Source organism: Amblyomma maculatum, chromosome 1, assembly GCF_055883805.1.
Source record: "Amblyomma maculatum isolate TAMU_Amacu chromosome 1, ASM5588380v1, whole genome shotgun sequence".
Classification (NCBI taxonomy): Eukaryota; Metazoa; Arthropoda; class Arachnida; order Ixodida; family Ixodidae; genus Amblyomma; species Amblyomma maculatum.
Window position 1 is genome coordinate 63,801,753 of NC_139344.1, and position 17,925 is coordinate 63,819,677.

The following is a 17,925-nucleotide window of genomic DNA, read 5'->3' on the forward strand; positions in this document are numbered from 1 at the left end:
TACGCTAATTGATATTCACCCCTAGCTTGCTCTCGTACCCGTTTGTCTCGCGAGCGGATAGAAGAAATAGAGTTTCGTAGCATAAAAAGATGAAAAGAAAAGGAATGGGTAAACCGAGCGCTCGGCTGTGGACGCAGGCGCGGCGCAGACAAATAACTGGGTAACCCAAAAGGATGGCTTCGCAAGGTGAGCCCCAAGGGAAGTTCGCTGGTGGCTGACGGCGACATCATCAGAGTTCAATGGCTCGCTTGACGACCTTTCTTCGGCGCAGCTACGGGGACCCCTGGCCAAAATACGGTTTCGAAGGGCAGCTGTTTGATCTTCAACTACAGCGCTCTTTTGTCCTGTTCAACCCAACCCCGGCGGCGCCGCAGCCTAGAACGATCCCTCTCACCAGCGCTCGCACGCGGTGTGATTATAGACTAGATATAAAAGAAATCTGGTTTTACTATATTCGCTGCTGAAGCTCATCCATGCTGCCGCTCTTTTTAAGCTGCAAAAATGAGCGAGCGCGCACGAACCGATCCGCTACGGGAGCAGATATCTAGCAACAGTATCGAAAGCTCTTGAATTTGCTACGCGGGATTGTAAAATTTCAAAAGAGGTAATTTTCCATAAATAATTGCATCAGTCGCTGTTGCCGGAGGGAATGAAAAGTTCCTGGGGCAACAACCATTTTGCTAGCCATGATACCAGCATTAGCTGTTTTATCGCAGTTATTTTTCAGCTTTTTTAGCACTCGTTCTTGGCACGTGTGGCTTAAGTGCTATTTACCGCATAATGAAAGCGATGTCATCTCCTTGGAGCGACATTGTCACGAAAAAGTGCGAGATGGACATAAAACAATTCCATGAAGTCTGCTTGAGAAGCTCCGATGACGGGCAGCATAGTGCGCGGCTTCATTAAGCCAACAAAGCGGATCGGAAAAACGAGCGCATAATTGCAGTAATTAGCAGGGTGTGAAAGCCGCTACTTTGAGTTTAATTGCATCGTACGGAAGCAAGGAAGGGCGTTATCATAGGGCTAGCTCGTTTGCTCGCAGTCATAACCCCCGATGAAATTTATGTGTTCTAATTTTTGTTTACATACGCATTAGACTGGCGCCTAATGAGGAGCCCGCTGCCACTTTTTTTGCTTCGAAGGGCTCCATCCGAAGTGCCTCAGAGTGCTTACTGCCTTGGCTTTGCAAGGAAAATAAGGAAGAAAAGAAACGTCTACATTCGCCGGACACGGTGACTTAACCAAATTCAAAATACCTGTTTTGTATGGGCAGTCTGCTACGCTCACAGGCGCATGGTGGCAGCGCAGCTCCCTTCTGAGAACAGTTTCATTTTGTTTTTCTCACTAAATTTTTTTGACGGGCAGTAACTTGAAAGTATACATCTTTCTTTATAAATGGATCCCGTAAACCCGAAGAGAACTCTAATTTAGACTTAGTAAATGTTGAGTGTGCAAGAAATTTTAGCACGCACGAGACATGGCCATGACCAAGAGAAGGACACAGGAGCGACCGCGTAGCTGCTGCCGCGATGGAGCGCCTCATCGCAGACATAGATGAGATCGAGGCGAGCCTGCGCTGTGCCGCGCTAGCAGGTATAGCGCGTAGTCGACCCCGTTCGTCCGAGCGCCACATCCACCAGGTCAGAATCACGCAGGACCCCTCTTAACAACCGCGCCGATGCATCCACACCGCCACCCCCGCCTGCTCTATCACTCGCGCTGAGTACGCAGTTAAAGACATCTTCGAAGTATACGATTCCGGGGACAAGATGAAAAGGACGGAGAGATCAAAAGAGCTCGGACGGTGCCGCTGTCTCATTTGGGGCGTATACACACCCAAAGCGAGTCAGCTCCCTCCCACAAGGGCATCAACGAGACAAAAGCGCGTGTCCGCTTCCAACTCGCAGTCGACAATGGGGACGTTATCTTTTTTCCTAATTAGAATGGCGGGGCCTCCTGCTCTTGAAGTCGTGATTGTATGAAAACACCAGATTTGGGCTCCAGAGTAATGAACAAAGAATTCAGCATCATCCGCACTTGAAAGTTTGGTCTCTTGTAGCAGAGCAACGTCGACACTGTTTTCATTAATTAAATCAAGGAGCCATCTTTTCCTTTTTTGTTTTTATAAGGCTCGCCACGTTAATGGTGGCAACTTTAAATGACAGCTCGGATGGATCCATTGTGGGGGAAAGCTTACCGGACTGGTGGCATGCGACCCCCGCTACCACCGACCGAAGCTCCCCTCTCCCCCTCGCAAGGGTGGCTGGCGGTTGCAAGCTCTTCCCTCGTTACGCGGCGGCCTTCTCTCTTCCCCTCCTTGACATTGGGTTCGTCAATGGCATCGGTGGGGTTGACGTTGTTTTTTTTTCGACCTGTCGTCTCTGTTTCTTTCCGTAGTGCGCCTTCTTTCCGCGGGCATTTGACCTCAAAAACCTCGACCTCACCTCGAATTCAAGAAGTATTTGGCGATCTCACTCAAACTCAAACTCAGCAATATAGGTTGAGGTCCTCCAGGCCACCTCATCTCACTTTTCAGGTGACCATTGGCGACCTCACTTAATCTAACCTCAAACTCACATGTGAGGTTGAGATCGGGCGCTCGACCTGAAAAAAAAAAGCATTATCAAATTAAACCGTAACTTAAAGCATACCTTACTTTATAATCCTGGGATATATAGGCAAACCAGAACTTTGTGGTATGAAGGCTGTATTTTACTCTTAATTTTATAAAACAATTCATATTCCGGAAAAAAGCAGAACTGCAGAGACTTCGTGTCCAACTCTGCACTAAAGTGGTGATCCTCTCCCCCTCCTCGACTACCCCTTTTTGGGTCGGTTTCATCCTAAGGCCTGCATGGGTGTCATATTACTACGCATCGGCCCTTAATGCAATACAAAGACTTATTCCCATCCGACCCACGTGAATAAGATTCGTATTAAGAATAAAACAAGCCAGTTCTTACTATATACTGAAACGACAGATGCTGTTGACCCTAGGGATGATGACGACAATGACGATATGCGCTTTTTCTTAAATCGAAAAAGAGTCTTCATGGTTGTCAAGTTTGCATTTAATTTACTGTACAATATCTTCCAACCGAATACATTAAATTAGGAAAAGATAGGAATACCTTCCGAAAATTTGATAGAGGTCCCAACCGGCAAAAAGGTTATGAGGTCCCAACCGGCCATTCCCTTCTCCCATATACTCGGCTCCCCTTCAAGCGGCGGTGAAGGTGACTTCAGCGACCTAGGTGTGTGTCGATAACTGTCTGATCCCGTGGCGTATTGCAAGAATTATCTAAATTGCTTCTTCGAACTCCACGCCTTCATTAAAAATTGGTTGTGGTTGAACTCTGGTTAACCCTAGTTGAATTGCGACAGCAACGGCGTAAGCTTCTTTTCCTTGCTACATTATTCCCTTATCACGCCCTATCAGTGTAAGGTGCTACATTATTGGGGACACTTAAGCTCATCATTCTAGAGTATGACGCGAGAGCGTAAGCTACCAGTTTTCTCCTTCTTTTTTCTCTTCTTCTTCTCCTCCTCCTCCTTCTCTTCGGCTGTTCAAGGTCAAGCAGGATCTTTGTCGGGACCACGCGACGGCTCAAAACCTGGCGCAGTACTGCTATCGCAATAAAAAAATACAGGGGTCGGAACAGCTGGGCAAGAGGGTTAAACCTGAACCACTTTGTTGTCGCGAACATTGGCTCGCCCGTCAAACTTCGCCTGAGCAAAATCTGTCCAACTCCCACCCGTGTCCAAAACAAGAATACGATATAAATACTTGTACGTCCGAACAGAATCCTGAATACCATTTCGCCAACAAGTTTGAGACAGGCTTCTTTGTGGTATTCACTTGTTTTCCTTTAAAGATTAAACTATGAATTTCACGGTGGAAGATGCTCAGTCGCGTGCACCGCAAGAGCATCCAGAGAAGCTGTACAGAGAAGCTGTATAGTTACAGCACATAAACGTAAAATAAAGTCAAGAACAACAGAAAGGAGGCGAGCCCGCAGCCCGTAGGGACCGCGTTCCCTGCTATGAACGCGCTCCTCCCTTCGCCTTCCGTCTCTAGGCATCTGGTTTTGCTCAAGACGTGAATGCCGAACTGTCACCAATACACACCAAAGGCAGTGGCGTATGTGTGAGCTCCGCTTTCAGAGACTACATTGCGACTTGCAATACATACAAAAAAAAAAAAAGAGAAAAATTAAATGAGCGTGCCGGTAAGTGGAAAGAAGGATTGTGCTATGGGCCTCTGGAAAGACGCCGAAGAAAGATTCTGTCTTCTGTTGGGCAGCGCGCAAACGTACCTGATGAGTGATGACATACAAGAAATACATATAAAACGAATGCCATGCTGACGAAAGTACTAACAAATGTCGCACACTAAAAACAGAAGAGAACTGAGCTTCCCAGAGCGAATAGAAGGCTTGAGACATCGACTTAGTACTGCATTCCTCAGTTCTAGCATGTAATAGGTTTCATTCACGTATATCTCAATTGATTAAAAAAAAAAGGAGTGTCTGAATACATTACCTTGACATCTGATCACGAAAATTTCCGTCCGATTAATATGTCCGTCTCGAACAGATGGCAGGACAAAAGGGACACACTTAATTTGCCACATTAAGTCCAGACGCCAAAATGTCGAACCAGAAACCATCTCAATACTTTTTTAGCTCATAAAAACATGTACGAGAACGCTTTCCTTTTTTTTCTCTCTCTGCACCTAAATAAGCAATTTCAAGAGAGACCTGATATTATAAAGTTAGTAATCCCTTACCATCCTCCTGCATTGCTCGGTTTCACTCGAATTCGACAGATGAACAAAGGGCCTTAGCGGAGCAAAAACGTTTTTTTTTGTCATTCAGCTTTACTGTATACAATCCCCAAATAATGTTTTGTCTTTTCCTTCTAGGTAAATGCTTGCCATCGGTTAACATGCGCAAGCTTCTTCCCTGTATACCAGCTGGGTCTTATAAGCTGCACCGTCCGTCCCATCCTATTGCATGCTTTACCGCTATATTGGTTATGTAAGGAATGCCAGTACCTTAACCCCATGCTGCAATGATTCGGCGTTGCAGTTGTTTGGGGCCACTTGCGAATATATGAAAAGGATCAAGCAGCACAATACCAAAGAGAGGTTATTCTGGGGAATATAAGAATATAAATTTAAAGAAGCGGAATATAGAAAGATGCGTACGATTCGAAAGGGAGGACCTAGATAAAATGCTTAGACGGTCTTGTGCCGGTTTTCCTCGTTTGTTAGTGTTTTTCTTTTTTTTTCTACCAGTGTCACGCCCTCTAACAATTTCGCTGCACCAGTTTCTTCAAAGTTTTCGTGCAATGTACAGCGGGATCCTTCATCGAATGTAAGGCAGTACGGGCATGCACACGACAATTGGTACTACTGCGCGTCGTCTGCGCAAAGACGATTTTCGTTGGTTTTTGCTTGCTTGTTTGCTTGCGGCATCCGAAAAAGGCACCGCGGTTCACCATGAGTTGTGCTTTGCGCGCTCCTGGGTGTTTGAGCCAGCGGTAAGTATCTGCACAAACAAGGCAGAGGGAGCGGGGGTGGGGGAGTGGGCACGAGGATTTCGTGCCTTAAAAAATAAAAAGACACTCCTTCCATGAAGATCAGAGAGAAGCGTCCTCGGGCTGCGGACATTATGGTGGAACACCGAAAGCTGTGAAGGGGATGCGGCATCCGGTCGTCGAACGGGGGGTACCTGCGCGGGCAAGAGTCTGCGCGGGCAAGAGTCTGCGCGGAACACCAAGAGTCTCCGCGGTAGTACGCTCGAACTCTGCGTCAGAAGGGGCGCTCTTCGGAGTAAGCCGCGGCAACAGCAAAGAGCCTGTACCTCAAAATTTCCACCTCGTACAATGGCGACCTCACTCAACCGCAAACTCAGGCGTGAGGTCGTGGTCCAATTTCGTTACCTCACTCAAAACATTTTGAGCTGTCGCCGACCTCACCTCCACCTTACCTCACTCCGTGAGGTTGAGGTGATTTTAAGGTTGAGGTTGACCTCATGTAGACCTGAGGTCGGAACCTCATGAGGTTGCCCACCTCTGCTCTTCCTCTCTCACGAGTTGTCTGTAGTCCGGTTGTTTAGAGACCGGCTTATCTTATTCCGATCCCCGAGGCCCTTCGCCGTCGGTCGAGAGAGCTGAAGGTTCGTCGACCTCCTTGATCGCAGTGACATCTATGGTGATCGATCCATTAATATAAGGTTAATATTTTTTTCAGTGATAAAAAAGCTAAATTTATAGTTTCATGAATAGCGCTGTGCGCAAACGTTTTCAGTTTTTACATATGTTAATAAGAAATAATTTGAGTAGAAACATGGTTTTACAAGCGCCTGAAAAGTTAATCAAATTTATACCTCTAAAAGTAGGAAAAACTGTTTATACCTTCGGTTCCGCGTTCGCGGGGCCTCTCCAGTGCGATATCGTCTCACGGGCAATGTTTATTCATCCGTCTCTTTCGTCGTCGCCGGCGCCGTGGGCCGGGTGAGTCGCAGCCTGCAGCACATCTGCTCTTTTTAAAGCCGAATCATTTCAATCTACTTAACTGAACGACCACTCGATGGCTTGTACAGCTTGTTAGAGGCTTTTTTTTTTACTTCCATTTCTTCGGGACTTTACGACGAGTGACGATATACTTATTCCACGCTGGGCAGCGGGGTCAGATGAAGTCTACACCTTCTCGTATTGTAAGCGTCTGCTTCCAAGATGTTAGACATCAGAAAGCTTGCGGAAGGCGCCACATACCCCATTTCGCCTGGCTCTAAATTTCGACGTGGCCGAGCTCCACAATTCATTTCCTTCTGCATGACTGCTATCCTTCGCTACCACTCCTGTAAGTCCTGCCTGTCGATGAGTGCCGGTTCCAGCTTGATGGGGACAAGGATGTTCGTAGTCTTCATGCCATTAACATTTACGCAGGACAGAAGCCATTTAGGCGGCGGAGTGGCCCTGCAAGTAGGAAGTACACCTTAACTGTACCAGTTATCTTGAGACCCTTCCTGAAGATACGTAAGGTGGCTTCAGTGAAAACATTGCCTTAGGAACTCTCGCACTAGCGGTGATGTGCTCGAAGCCTCATCCCTCCGTTAACGGATGGAAGGCTGAGTCGATGATCCTATTTATTGTAGTCCATTATGGCTGTACGCTCGTAGAGATGTCCGATTCCTTCTGACAGTGCATTTTACATGACAAATGTTTACATGTTAAATGACTTATGCCGAAGTCATTTTCGAAGCACAAATTTTTCAGATAGCTTGAATAGTGGTCGGTGACCAGAAGATAATTTCTTTCTGCACAGTGGAACAAATCCTTTGCTACTTGCTCCCAATGTTGCTCAAGAAACCGGATGGGATGAGTGGCTGATTTGTATATGCCTGCTTCTTGATGCACATTGAACAGGGGCGGCGGATAAGTTCTTCAATATGTGTTCAAATTCCCGACCACCAGACAGACTCGCAAGCTTTGCTCGATGCTTCACAGTTCCACCATGACCGCGGAGAATCCCGTCAGGGATCTTTTTTTTGTATTCATTGACGAATTAGATCTCAAATTATTTTCTTGCCACTCTGCTTTCAACTGTAATATATGATCTGTGCTGCCAGCAGTGTCTACATACCAGTGAAATTTCGTTTTGATTTGGCCATCTGTGCGTGCTGTACGTATTCAAAACATTGCAGATTGAACCAATTGATTGATACCGCTGGGTTTCCATCAGCCTTTTGTCACTAGACGGAAAATTGGCAGTAACTCCTCGTACGTAGGTTACAACTTCTCTCTTAAGATCACTGCCATAATTTTTAGGAAGGTGCCGTCGAGACAGCGTGTCAACAGCAACAAAATTTATTTCCGGGGATATGTACTATGCTGCAGGATAAATGCACCATGCACAATGTTAGTAATCAAACTTCAGGGCCTGTCTAGTTCTTGGCCTCAAAATAGGCACTAAATGCTTGCGATCGGCTTCGAATGTGAGCGGAAGGCCAGTGACGAACTCGCGAAAGCTCTCACAGGCCCAGGTTTGTGCAATACCTTCTTCCTTGATCTGCGCGCCCTTCCATTCAGCCTCTGGCAGAGTACGGGGTACGGGAGGCATACGCTATGGGTTGGTATCCGCCTCTTCCTGCTGTTTTCGAAGAATTGTAACTAATCTAAACGAGATGAAATGACTAAAGGTACCACTGTGGGGGTCAAATATTGTCAAAGCAAAACTTTCCGTTAGTGTTTTCTGCAACATTTTGAAACGTTTCTATGAAACTCAGGTCTACACCCACTAATTTGAGGAGCTCAGAAAACTATTCTATGAATAGGGAACATAGAACCACTTCGCACACACATCGTTCGCTTAGTGGCAGGCTTCTCGTGCGCTCTAGGCTTGTGTAAAGCGGATTGTGTTCGCTGGCCAGATCGAGAGAATCCTGACGAAGGCGGCGCAGTGAATTGTGCGATGTCAGAACACGTTAAAGCACCCACACGTGGTGCACATTATCTGGACCTCTCCCTCATAGCTTGAGTCGATCTCGGACGTTAAACCCCATAAGCCAAAACAAACTGTATTTATTTAGTTATTTTATTTATCCAGAAATACTGCCGATCCCAATCGAGATCTATACAGGAAGGCACAAAAAATCTAAAAAAATCCAACAACTAATGTACAGAACATACAGCGGTGCAAAGGGGTGTGATGCAGGTGGTTCAGTTAGTAGCGTTCGTAATAATGGATGAACAAATGACATCAGATAATAGGAAAAAGCAACAATATATCCTGAATGATACATTAATTGATAGCGCTTTTCATGAGTGCGGGTAGAGAGCAATTAGTGCAGAGTAGTGTTACAATTCACACTGAAAATCTAGTAGTATTGTTTCATAGGATTCCAAGAAAGTTCTAAACGTTGAATTAGTAACGCATGGTGGCAAGTTATTTCATTTTGTATACGCTAACGAAAAAAAAAAAGGATATTTAAACTAACCTGTGTTGAAACAATATTCTTCTAGCGATTGTGAATGTTTTTATCGCGTAACTCTGGTTTCTGATTTTGAGATGTACCTTGAGGTGTCTATGTTTATAATGTTATGAATTAGTCGATAAAGTAGTTTCCGTCGCGCAAGCCTGGCGCGATTCTGTAATGTGGGCATTCCTGCTTAGTTTATCAATACTGTGGGGGAATTAGTTTGTCTGCATTTGTTATATATGAATCTCACTGCTTTTCTTTGGACTCTCTCTAGTTTCTCTATTAGTTTAGAGGGAAATCAAAACCAGGCTACACTTGCATATTCAAGTACGTGTCTGACGAAGGAGACATTAAAAAGTAATTTAATGTCAGATGGCGCGCCTCGAAGGCGTCTCTTGAGAAATAACAGCCGTTTTAGTGCTGATGACGTAATGAAGTTTACGTGATTGTCCCATGGGTCAGTTAATATTGTTACGTGGAAGATTTACAGTCCGAAAGCTCTCCGCACAGCTAACGTTGATGAGGCACCGATTTCACAACACAGCGTCGTCGTCTTCTCGGAGTCTGTTGCACTTCTTCATCCTCATCACGAACAGCGAATACAGCTAAGTAACACTACCCCCCCCCCCCCCCCCCCCCCCGCGGGAAAAGCACAGTCCCGGTGCGGTCTATGTTAGCGAAATAGAACGTTGATAATAGCGAAATAGAACGTTGAACGTTGACGGGACACATGCACTATTTCGGAGGTTGGAGCTGCGGACGGGGACTTCGGAAACACAGATTCAACTTCGTAGGTGGCGTCGGTCACGGGGCGCAAAACACGCTAAGGGCCAGTGTAACGGGGCAAAAGTTTTTCACACAAGCCCACTCGACGGCACGGGAGCCACAGCAAAACGAGAGATCCAGGAGTGCAGTGGACATCACGGTGGCGGCTGTCGTACCGGAACTTTTGGGAGTCTTGGATTGCAGAGAGCCTGGCATGAGCTATCCGGCGGGCATCATGAGCGCGGGCGACGGCATCACTGGCGTAAGTACTGGTAGCGTCTGGCGCGGGTAGGGAGATATCGAAGCGTAGCAACGGGTGTCGGCCAAATAATAAATAAAATGGGGAGTATCCAGCGGTATAATTTACAGATGAATTGTAGGCGAATGTCACAAAGGGGAGATGAACGTCCCAATCTCGATGGTCGTCAGACACATACATGACCAGCATGTCTGTGAGGGTACGGTTTAGACGTTCCGTGAGCCCGTTGGTCTGGGGGTGATAGGCGGTGGTGAATTTGTGGCGGACGGAGCACGAACGGAGAACTTCGTCAAATACTCGCGACAGGAAACAGCGGCCACGGTCAGTTAGTAGTTCTGGAGGAGCACCATGATGAAGAACCACGTTTTCTAGAAGGAAGTCAGCGACGTTTGTGGCGCAGCTGGTCGGGATGGCTCGGGTAATAGCGTACCGAGTATCGTAATCGGTGGCGACGGCGATCCATTTGTTCCCTGAGGCGGAAACTGGAAAGGGGCCAAGGAGGTCAACGCCTATACGGGAAAACGGGTCAGTCGGTATGGGCATCGGCTGCATATGACCTGAAGGCAAAATTGTGGGCTTCTTCCGACGCTGACACAGTTCACATGCGGCAATGTACTGCTGGACAGAGCGGTAGAGCCCCGGCCAGTAGAAACGTCGGCGCAGGTTGTCGTATGTGCGAGAGAAACCAGGTGGCCAGCCGTGGGAGCATCATGGAACTGTTCAAGGATGGTGGAACGCAGGTGTTAGGGAACGACGAGCAAAAGGTCCATGCCATCTGGTCGCATATTATGTCGGTATAGGGTGTTCTCGTGGAGCACAAATAAGGCGAGAGATGGATCAGGGTGGTCGGAGGTAAGACTGAGGATAATGAAATGCAGAGAAGGATTTAAGTGGTGTTCATTGGCAATGCTAGCAAAGGCCGAGACAGACAAGACACATGCATCATCGTCTGCATCATGCATCAGGACTAGGGGAGTCGACGGAATGACATGACAAACAGTCTGCATCTTGGTGAAGCTGGCCGGACTTGTAGACCACGGAAAAGGAGTATTCTTGTATTCGTAGCGCCCAGCGCCCCAAACGGCCAGTAGGATCTTTGAGAGAGGAAAGCCAGCACAAGGCATGATGGTCTGTTACACAGTAAAAGGGCGGACAAACGAATAAGGGCGGAATTTCGTAATAGCCCAGACCAGCGCTAGACACTCTCGCTCTGTGATAGAATAATTTTGTTCGGGTTTTGAGAGGAGGCGGCTGGCATACGCAATCACCCTTGTACGGCCGTGTTGTCGCTGAGCGAGTATAGCTCCTATTCCATGGCCACTTGCGTCGGTACGGAGTTCAGTATTGGCGGAAGGGTTGAAGTGGGCCAAGACTGGTGGAGTGGTTAGAGCAGCAATAAGCTCTGGGAAAGCTGCAACTTGTTCAGGCCCCCAATAGAATGAAACTTCTTTCTTGAGGAGTTGGGTGAGCGGACGAGCAAGGACTGCGAATTTCAGGACGAATCGTCGGAAATAGGAACATAGGTCAATAAAGCTTCGGACATCGCTGGATGAACGCGGAGTGGGAAAATCTCTGACGGCTCGTATCTTGTCAGGGTCAGGCTGAACGCGGGAAGCATTAACCAAGTGACCAAGAACTTTGATTTCCCGATGGCCGAAACTGCATTTCTTTGATTTGAGTTGAAGGCCGGTGCGGCGGAATAGCTCTAGAATGGCAGAAAGGCGAGAGAGGTGGCTGTCAAAAGTGGACGAGAAAACAATGACGTCGTCTAAGTAACAAAGACAAGTCGTTCACTTGAAGCCGCGCAGCAATGAGTCCATCATCCGTTCGAAAGTTGCAGGGGCGTTACATAGGCCAAAAGGCATGACTTTAAATTGATAGAGGCCGTCAGGGGTGATGAACGCTGTTTTTTCACGGTCTTTCTCGTCGACAGAAATCTGCCTGTAGCCGGAACGAAGGTCGATGAATGAAAAGTAGCTGGCTCCGTGCAAACTATCAAGCGCGTCGCCGATACGCGGAAGAGGATATACATCTTTTTGATTATTTTATTCAAATGACGGTAGTCAACGCAGAATCTCCAACTGTTATCCTTCTTCTTGACCAACACGACAGGGGATGCCCAGGGGCTACTGGAAGGCTCGATTATGTCGTTCGCTAACATTTTTTCGACCTCCGTTTGAATGACGCGTCGCTCGGCGAGCGAAATACGATAGGGCCGCCTGTGAATATGAGCTTTCGGACTGGAGATCTTCCGCGTAACAATATGATCAAACCAAAATATCTATGCTGTGTAACGGCGCGAAGCGGGATATTGTTTAGTGCGTATGAAAATTCATAGGAGTAATGTTTCATTATGACTCGTAAGACGGCTGATTTAGTTAAAAAATACACTTTTTTCATTTAGCGCACCATTCATTTACTGATGTCATTGCATGTCTAAGTGTTACATGGTCATCTGTCAATTAATTTCATGGTTAAAGATACAATCATCAGCAAAAAGCCTTACATTACCAGGAACACTAGTGGGCAGAGGTGGGTAACCTCGTGAGTTTTCGACCTGATGATCGACCTCAACCTCTGAGGTCGGCGATAGCTCGAAATGTTTTGAGTGAGGTCACGAAATTTAACCTCAACCTCACGCGTGAGTTTGAGGTTGAGTGAGGTCGTCATTGTGTGAGGTCGAAATTGTGAGGTCCAGGCTTTTTGATGTTGCTGCGGCTTACTTCGAAGAGAGCCCCTTTTGACGCGGAGTTCGAGCGTACTGCCGCGGTGTGCCCACCGACTCTTGGTGTTCCGTCCGTCTGTTCGAGACGGAAAAATCAATGGGATGAAGATTTGTGTGGTCAGATATCGGGGTAATATGATCAGACCTTCGTTTTTTCTTTAAAAATCAATTGAAATATATGTGAATGAAACCAATTACATGCTAGCACTGAGGAATGCAGTACTAGTCGATGTCTCAAGCCTTCTATACGCTCTGGGAAGCGCAGTTCTCTTCTGTTTTTAATGTGGGAAATTTCGCATTACTTTCGTCAACATGGTATTTCTTTATATATATTTTCTTTAATGACATTTACGTTAGTGCACTGCCGAACAGAGAACAGGCTTCTTCCCTCACATTTGGCTTTTCCTTTGGCATCTTTCCAGAGGCCCATGGCACAACCTTCCTTTCCACTTAAAAGAGCGGTTATTTAGTTTCTCCTTTTTTCTGCAAGTATTGCAAAGCGCGATGTAGTCTCTGAAAACGAAGTTAACACGTGCGCTGCTGCCTTTGGTGTGTATTGGGGACAGTTCGACATTCACTGCATGAGCAAGAGCCGATGCCTAGAGACGGACGGCGAAGGGAGGAGCACGTGCACAGCAGGAGCGCGGTCCCTCCGGGCTGCTTGCTCGCCTCCTTTCTGTTGTTTTTGTCTTTATTTTACGTTTATGTGCTGTAACTATACGACACTAACGGGGAAACGGTTCCTCTCTATGCTCGTGCGGTGCATGCGGCGAAGCAGCTTCGGAGACACCACCGTGTAATCTATTAGTTCGGTCTTTAAAGGAAAACAAGTTGGTTGGTTGGTTTGTGGGGTTTAACGTCTCAAAGCGACTAAGTCTATGAGAGACGCCGTAGTGGAGGACTCCGGAAATTTCGACCACCTGGGGTTCTTTAACGTGAATAACACAAAGTAGCCCGTCTCAGACTTGTTAGAAAAATGGTATCCAGTATTCTGTTCGGACGTACAAGTATTTGTATCGTTTTTTTTTTCTTTACTTTTTTTTGGGGGGGGGGGGGAGGGGAGGAGGAGGGAGTTGGACATTTTGGTCCGGCGAAATTTAACGGGTGAGTCGATGTTCGCGACAGCAAAGTGGTTCACGTTTAACCCTCCTTCCTAGCAGTTTCGAACTCCGTAATTTTTTAATGTAAGCGTGGTGTTCGAAGAAGCAATTTCGCCCATTCTTGCAATACGCTACGGTATCACAGAATTATAGACAAACACCTAGGAGTGGCCGGTTGGGACCCCATAACATACACAACGTTCCTCTTCGAAATTTTCTGAACGTATATTTGTTTATTCGGCGTTGGCCGAGTTTTGTGATTATCTGGTGTGTGGTTGGCTTTTCCTCTTTTGTTTCTTTTGTTGGGGATTTAGTCATCATGAGGGGCTGTTATGGCAAATTCGTGCCTCGTTAATATGGACGACCCGAAGTATGAACAACTTTTCTGGGGACGAAACTGTTTCAATTTATTTATGCCTCGTAAATATAGAAACTCGTTGTCTGAGCAACGGACAGGGGAAGAATGCATAAAGCCCACTTGGGCCCTTGTATTTTTGTCTTGTTAATATGGGTATCGCTTGAAAAAAGCAGAGGAGTTCGAACGCAAATTAAAGAAGGGCACACAGGCCGGGAACCTATGCGACAGCCGATACGGCCGGATACCTGAACGAGTCCTGTGGAGTTGAAAGCGGGCGTGTCGTCATTTTAGGAGGGGGAGGGGCGCTAGAGCGGAAAGGAACGTTCACAGCAAACCGAGGATCAGCTAAGTAAGAAAGACCCTGAAAGGAGGGAACCGGGATTTTTCTGGGTGCAGTGGAAGTGCCGCAACGAGAGGCCGCAGTCGGTAAAACAGCAACATGTGGTCGCAATACATTCTGCTGAGCGTGAGCAGAGGCCGGTAAGAGCGTAAGAAAGAAATAATAGGAAGAAAGACAAGCGCCAAACCGTAGGGGTGGGAGCTGAAGTTTTTCTTTTCCAAAGCACAATGTGTGCTCTATGAAGCCGTTAACGCTTTTCGGTCAGAGTTAAGACACACTCACGAAGTAGAGCGACAAAAGAAAGGCGGCGAGCATGCAACCAGGACCGGGCGTCCCGTCCTGGACGCCCTTCCTTCTCATGATTCTGGTTTTCTTCACTGCTGCACTGCCGAACTGCCACATTTTGCGCCCCAGGCGGTCGGTCCGCATGTCGGCTTCGCCTTGAGTCAACGATGTGGCCTTGATAAGGTCTGAGCTCTTTGTCGTCGGCTAGCCGTCGTTCTAAACTGTACTTTAGCTTGCAGTGTTTGTTTAATAGGAACACATACAAGCGGCGCAGGAAAGGGCTGTTCGATAGCCCTCAGCAGCCTGCCAACTTGACTCCCTCGCTTCCTTACATCCACAGTACAAGGCAGAAAAAAAGAGAATCAGAAGAATGGAAAGGCAGGGAGGTTAACTAGGCATTTGTTGGATTGTTAAAACGTTTATTTGGAGCCTGCAGTAAAATGCGCGCTCGCGCGCGCGCGCTCCGGATGGGGCCTACGTCGTCCTCTGGGCACCGGCCGCACGGCCTGGGTCCCCGTTCGCCGTTTCCGGCTCGCTGGTTCCCTGCCGGGCCAGCGCCTTAATGACCTGCTGGACGGCCCAGAGTTGTTCATTTTGATTGTCGCTCCATGCGGCTGCTTCCAGTCGCGGCGGGATCCTCCCAGACTTAGCTTCTTCCTAGTACTTGTTGCAATTCCACAGAATGCGTGCGAAGCCGGCCGTCTCCGTTCGGCAGACTGCATTTGTCTGCTGGGTGCGTCTCGGGATACATTCTGTGCATCAGCGATGGGCTGGGGAGTGAGCCCGTCTGTAGCTGTCCGAATAAAACCTTTCGCTCTCGACTGAGCCCCGAGCAAGGGGGTGGAAGAGTTCTGCGAGCTAGGCGGAACGCCTTGGTTATTTCGTTGTAGTCGGTCATTCTGTCCTTGGGGCTGAACCACAGTGGCCAGTCGACCGAGGCGCGGTCTGTTAGCGCACGTGCCTCGGCGTACGTGTGCCGTCTCGTTGCTGTCGGCGATGCGGTCTGACGCCTCGCCCGCGTGCGCCGGGAACCACTTGATTCTCATTTGTTTGCTGCCATCGTCTTCCTTGGTTGCCTGCAGTATGCGCACCGCTTCCTTCGCTATCCTGCCTTTGGCGTAATTTCTCACCGCCTGCCTCGAGTCGCATAGCACTGTGTGGCAGGCGCGGTCGGCGATGGCCAGGGCGATGGCCACCTCCTCCGCTTGCTCTGCCTTGGTGCATCTCGTGCTGCGGTCGTGCGAACGGTGCCGGTCGCGTCGACGACGACCGTCGTGAAGCCGTGTATCTTGGCGCACTCAGCCGCGTCAACGTAGCGTGCGTGTGTGTCGGCCGCGTGCTAGTCTATGAGCGCCTTGGCTCTCGCTGCTCACCTCCCTTTGTTATACTCCGGGTGCATGTTCTTCGGTACCGCGTCCACTCTGATGTTGCGCCTGATCTCATCGGGGACGGGGAGCTGCGTCTGCTCCCTGCAAAAAGAGTGCAAAGAATCAGGAGCCTGTAAACCTCGACTTTAGTCTGACGTTTGGCATGACAAGAGTTAAACGCAAAAGAACGGAACTGAACGTAGGCGCGAAACGGGACATCTGCGAATACAAGCGGCAAAAGCCATCTCAGTCAATTCATTGCCATGAGGGACTGGGCCCAATTTCAACTAGGCCTCAGCCTGGTCAGGTCAACGGTAGCATCGATACTACAGGACTCTGATAAATGACTCAACGTCGGCATCGCCGCGTCAGCCACAGTCCGACAACGCCCAGCACAGTTCGAAGAAATGGAGTCAGCCTTGTTAATGTGGTTCGGGAATGTGCGCGCGAATGGGGCTGTCGTGAGCGACGAAATGTTTCAACAAAAGGCTCGCTGCCTCGGTAACATTATGGGTGCGTACAGTTCCCTCCCCTCCGTCTTGATAGGTTTTACCTGTGATGACTTAAGGAATTTTTGTTCAATAAAACAAGGTGATGTTTACTGAAAAACATTATTCTACGCTATGTCTAGGCTACTAACTTCAGCTACTCAAGACTCAAGAAGATAGCTGACAAGATTTAAGAACAGACATGACATTTCGGGTCGACGGATTCATGGAGAAGGGGGTAAAATCTACAGCTCGGCTGTTCTTAATTACAAATTTATTTAAAAAAGCAGACATTAATTCTAAAGTTTTTGCTCAAAAATATACTTTTCGTTTTTATTCATGACTCGTTATTATGGATGACTTGCGTTATTGACAGTTTTGGTCGGAAACCAGTGTCCATACTAACGAGGCACGACTGTATTTCTATTTTTTCCCAATTTATTGTATTCGGTCGCAAGAAAATGTACAGTGTATTAAAAAAAAGCTTGGCAATCATCAATTTTTTTTGCGAATTAAGAAAAAGAGCATATCGTCATTGTTATCATCGTCACTAGGGTCAACGCATTTCTCTTTTCAGTACATAGTAAGAACTGGCTTGTTTTATTTCTAATACAGATTTTATTCATGTGGGTCGGATGGGATAAACTCTTTGTATTGCATTATGGGCCTATGCGTAGTATTGCGGTACCCATGTAGGCCTTAGAATAAAACGGACCAAACAAAGGTTAGGCGAGGAGGGGGAGAGGATTGCTACTTTAGGGCAGAATCGGACATGGAGTTCCGGAGTTTTTCTGCTTTTATCCGGGATATTAATTGCTGTATAAAATCAAGAGTAAAATACAGCCTGTATACGACAAAATTCTGGCTTGCCTATATATCCCAGGATTACAGAGAAATTTATATATGATTTAGGTTACGGTTTATTTTAACAATTTTTTTTGTGAGGTCGAGCGCATGACCTCAACCTCACATTTTGAGTTTGAGGTGAGGTTGAGTGAGGTCGCCAATGGTCACCTGAAAAGTGAGGTGAGGTCACCTGGGGAACCTCAACCTCAATTTATGAGGTTGAGGTTGAGTGTGGTCAAAATTTTTTTGAGTTTGAGGTGAGGTCGAGGTTTATGAGGTCAACTGCCCAACTCTGCTAGTGGGATCATCTGTAAAGGGCACCTTGGTCCTTTGATTTTACCTTCGCACACGTATTTCAGTGAAAGCGTAATAATCTGATTCTGAGCTAGTTGGCGCATAAGAAAA

General features: G+C 47.4%; 1 pseudogene; it reads left to right on the plus strand.

Annotated features, from left to right (window-relative positions):
• The first annotated feature begins 1,529 nt into the window (after positions 1–1,529).
• Positions 1,530–17,925, plus strand: part of LOC146202678 (chitinase-3-like protein 2) — a 154,873-nt pseudogene continuing 138,477 nt past the window's right edge.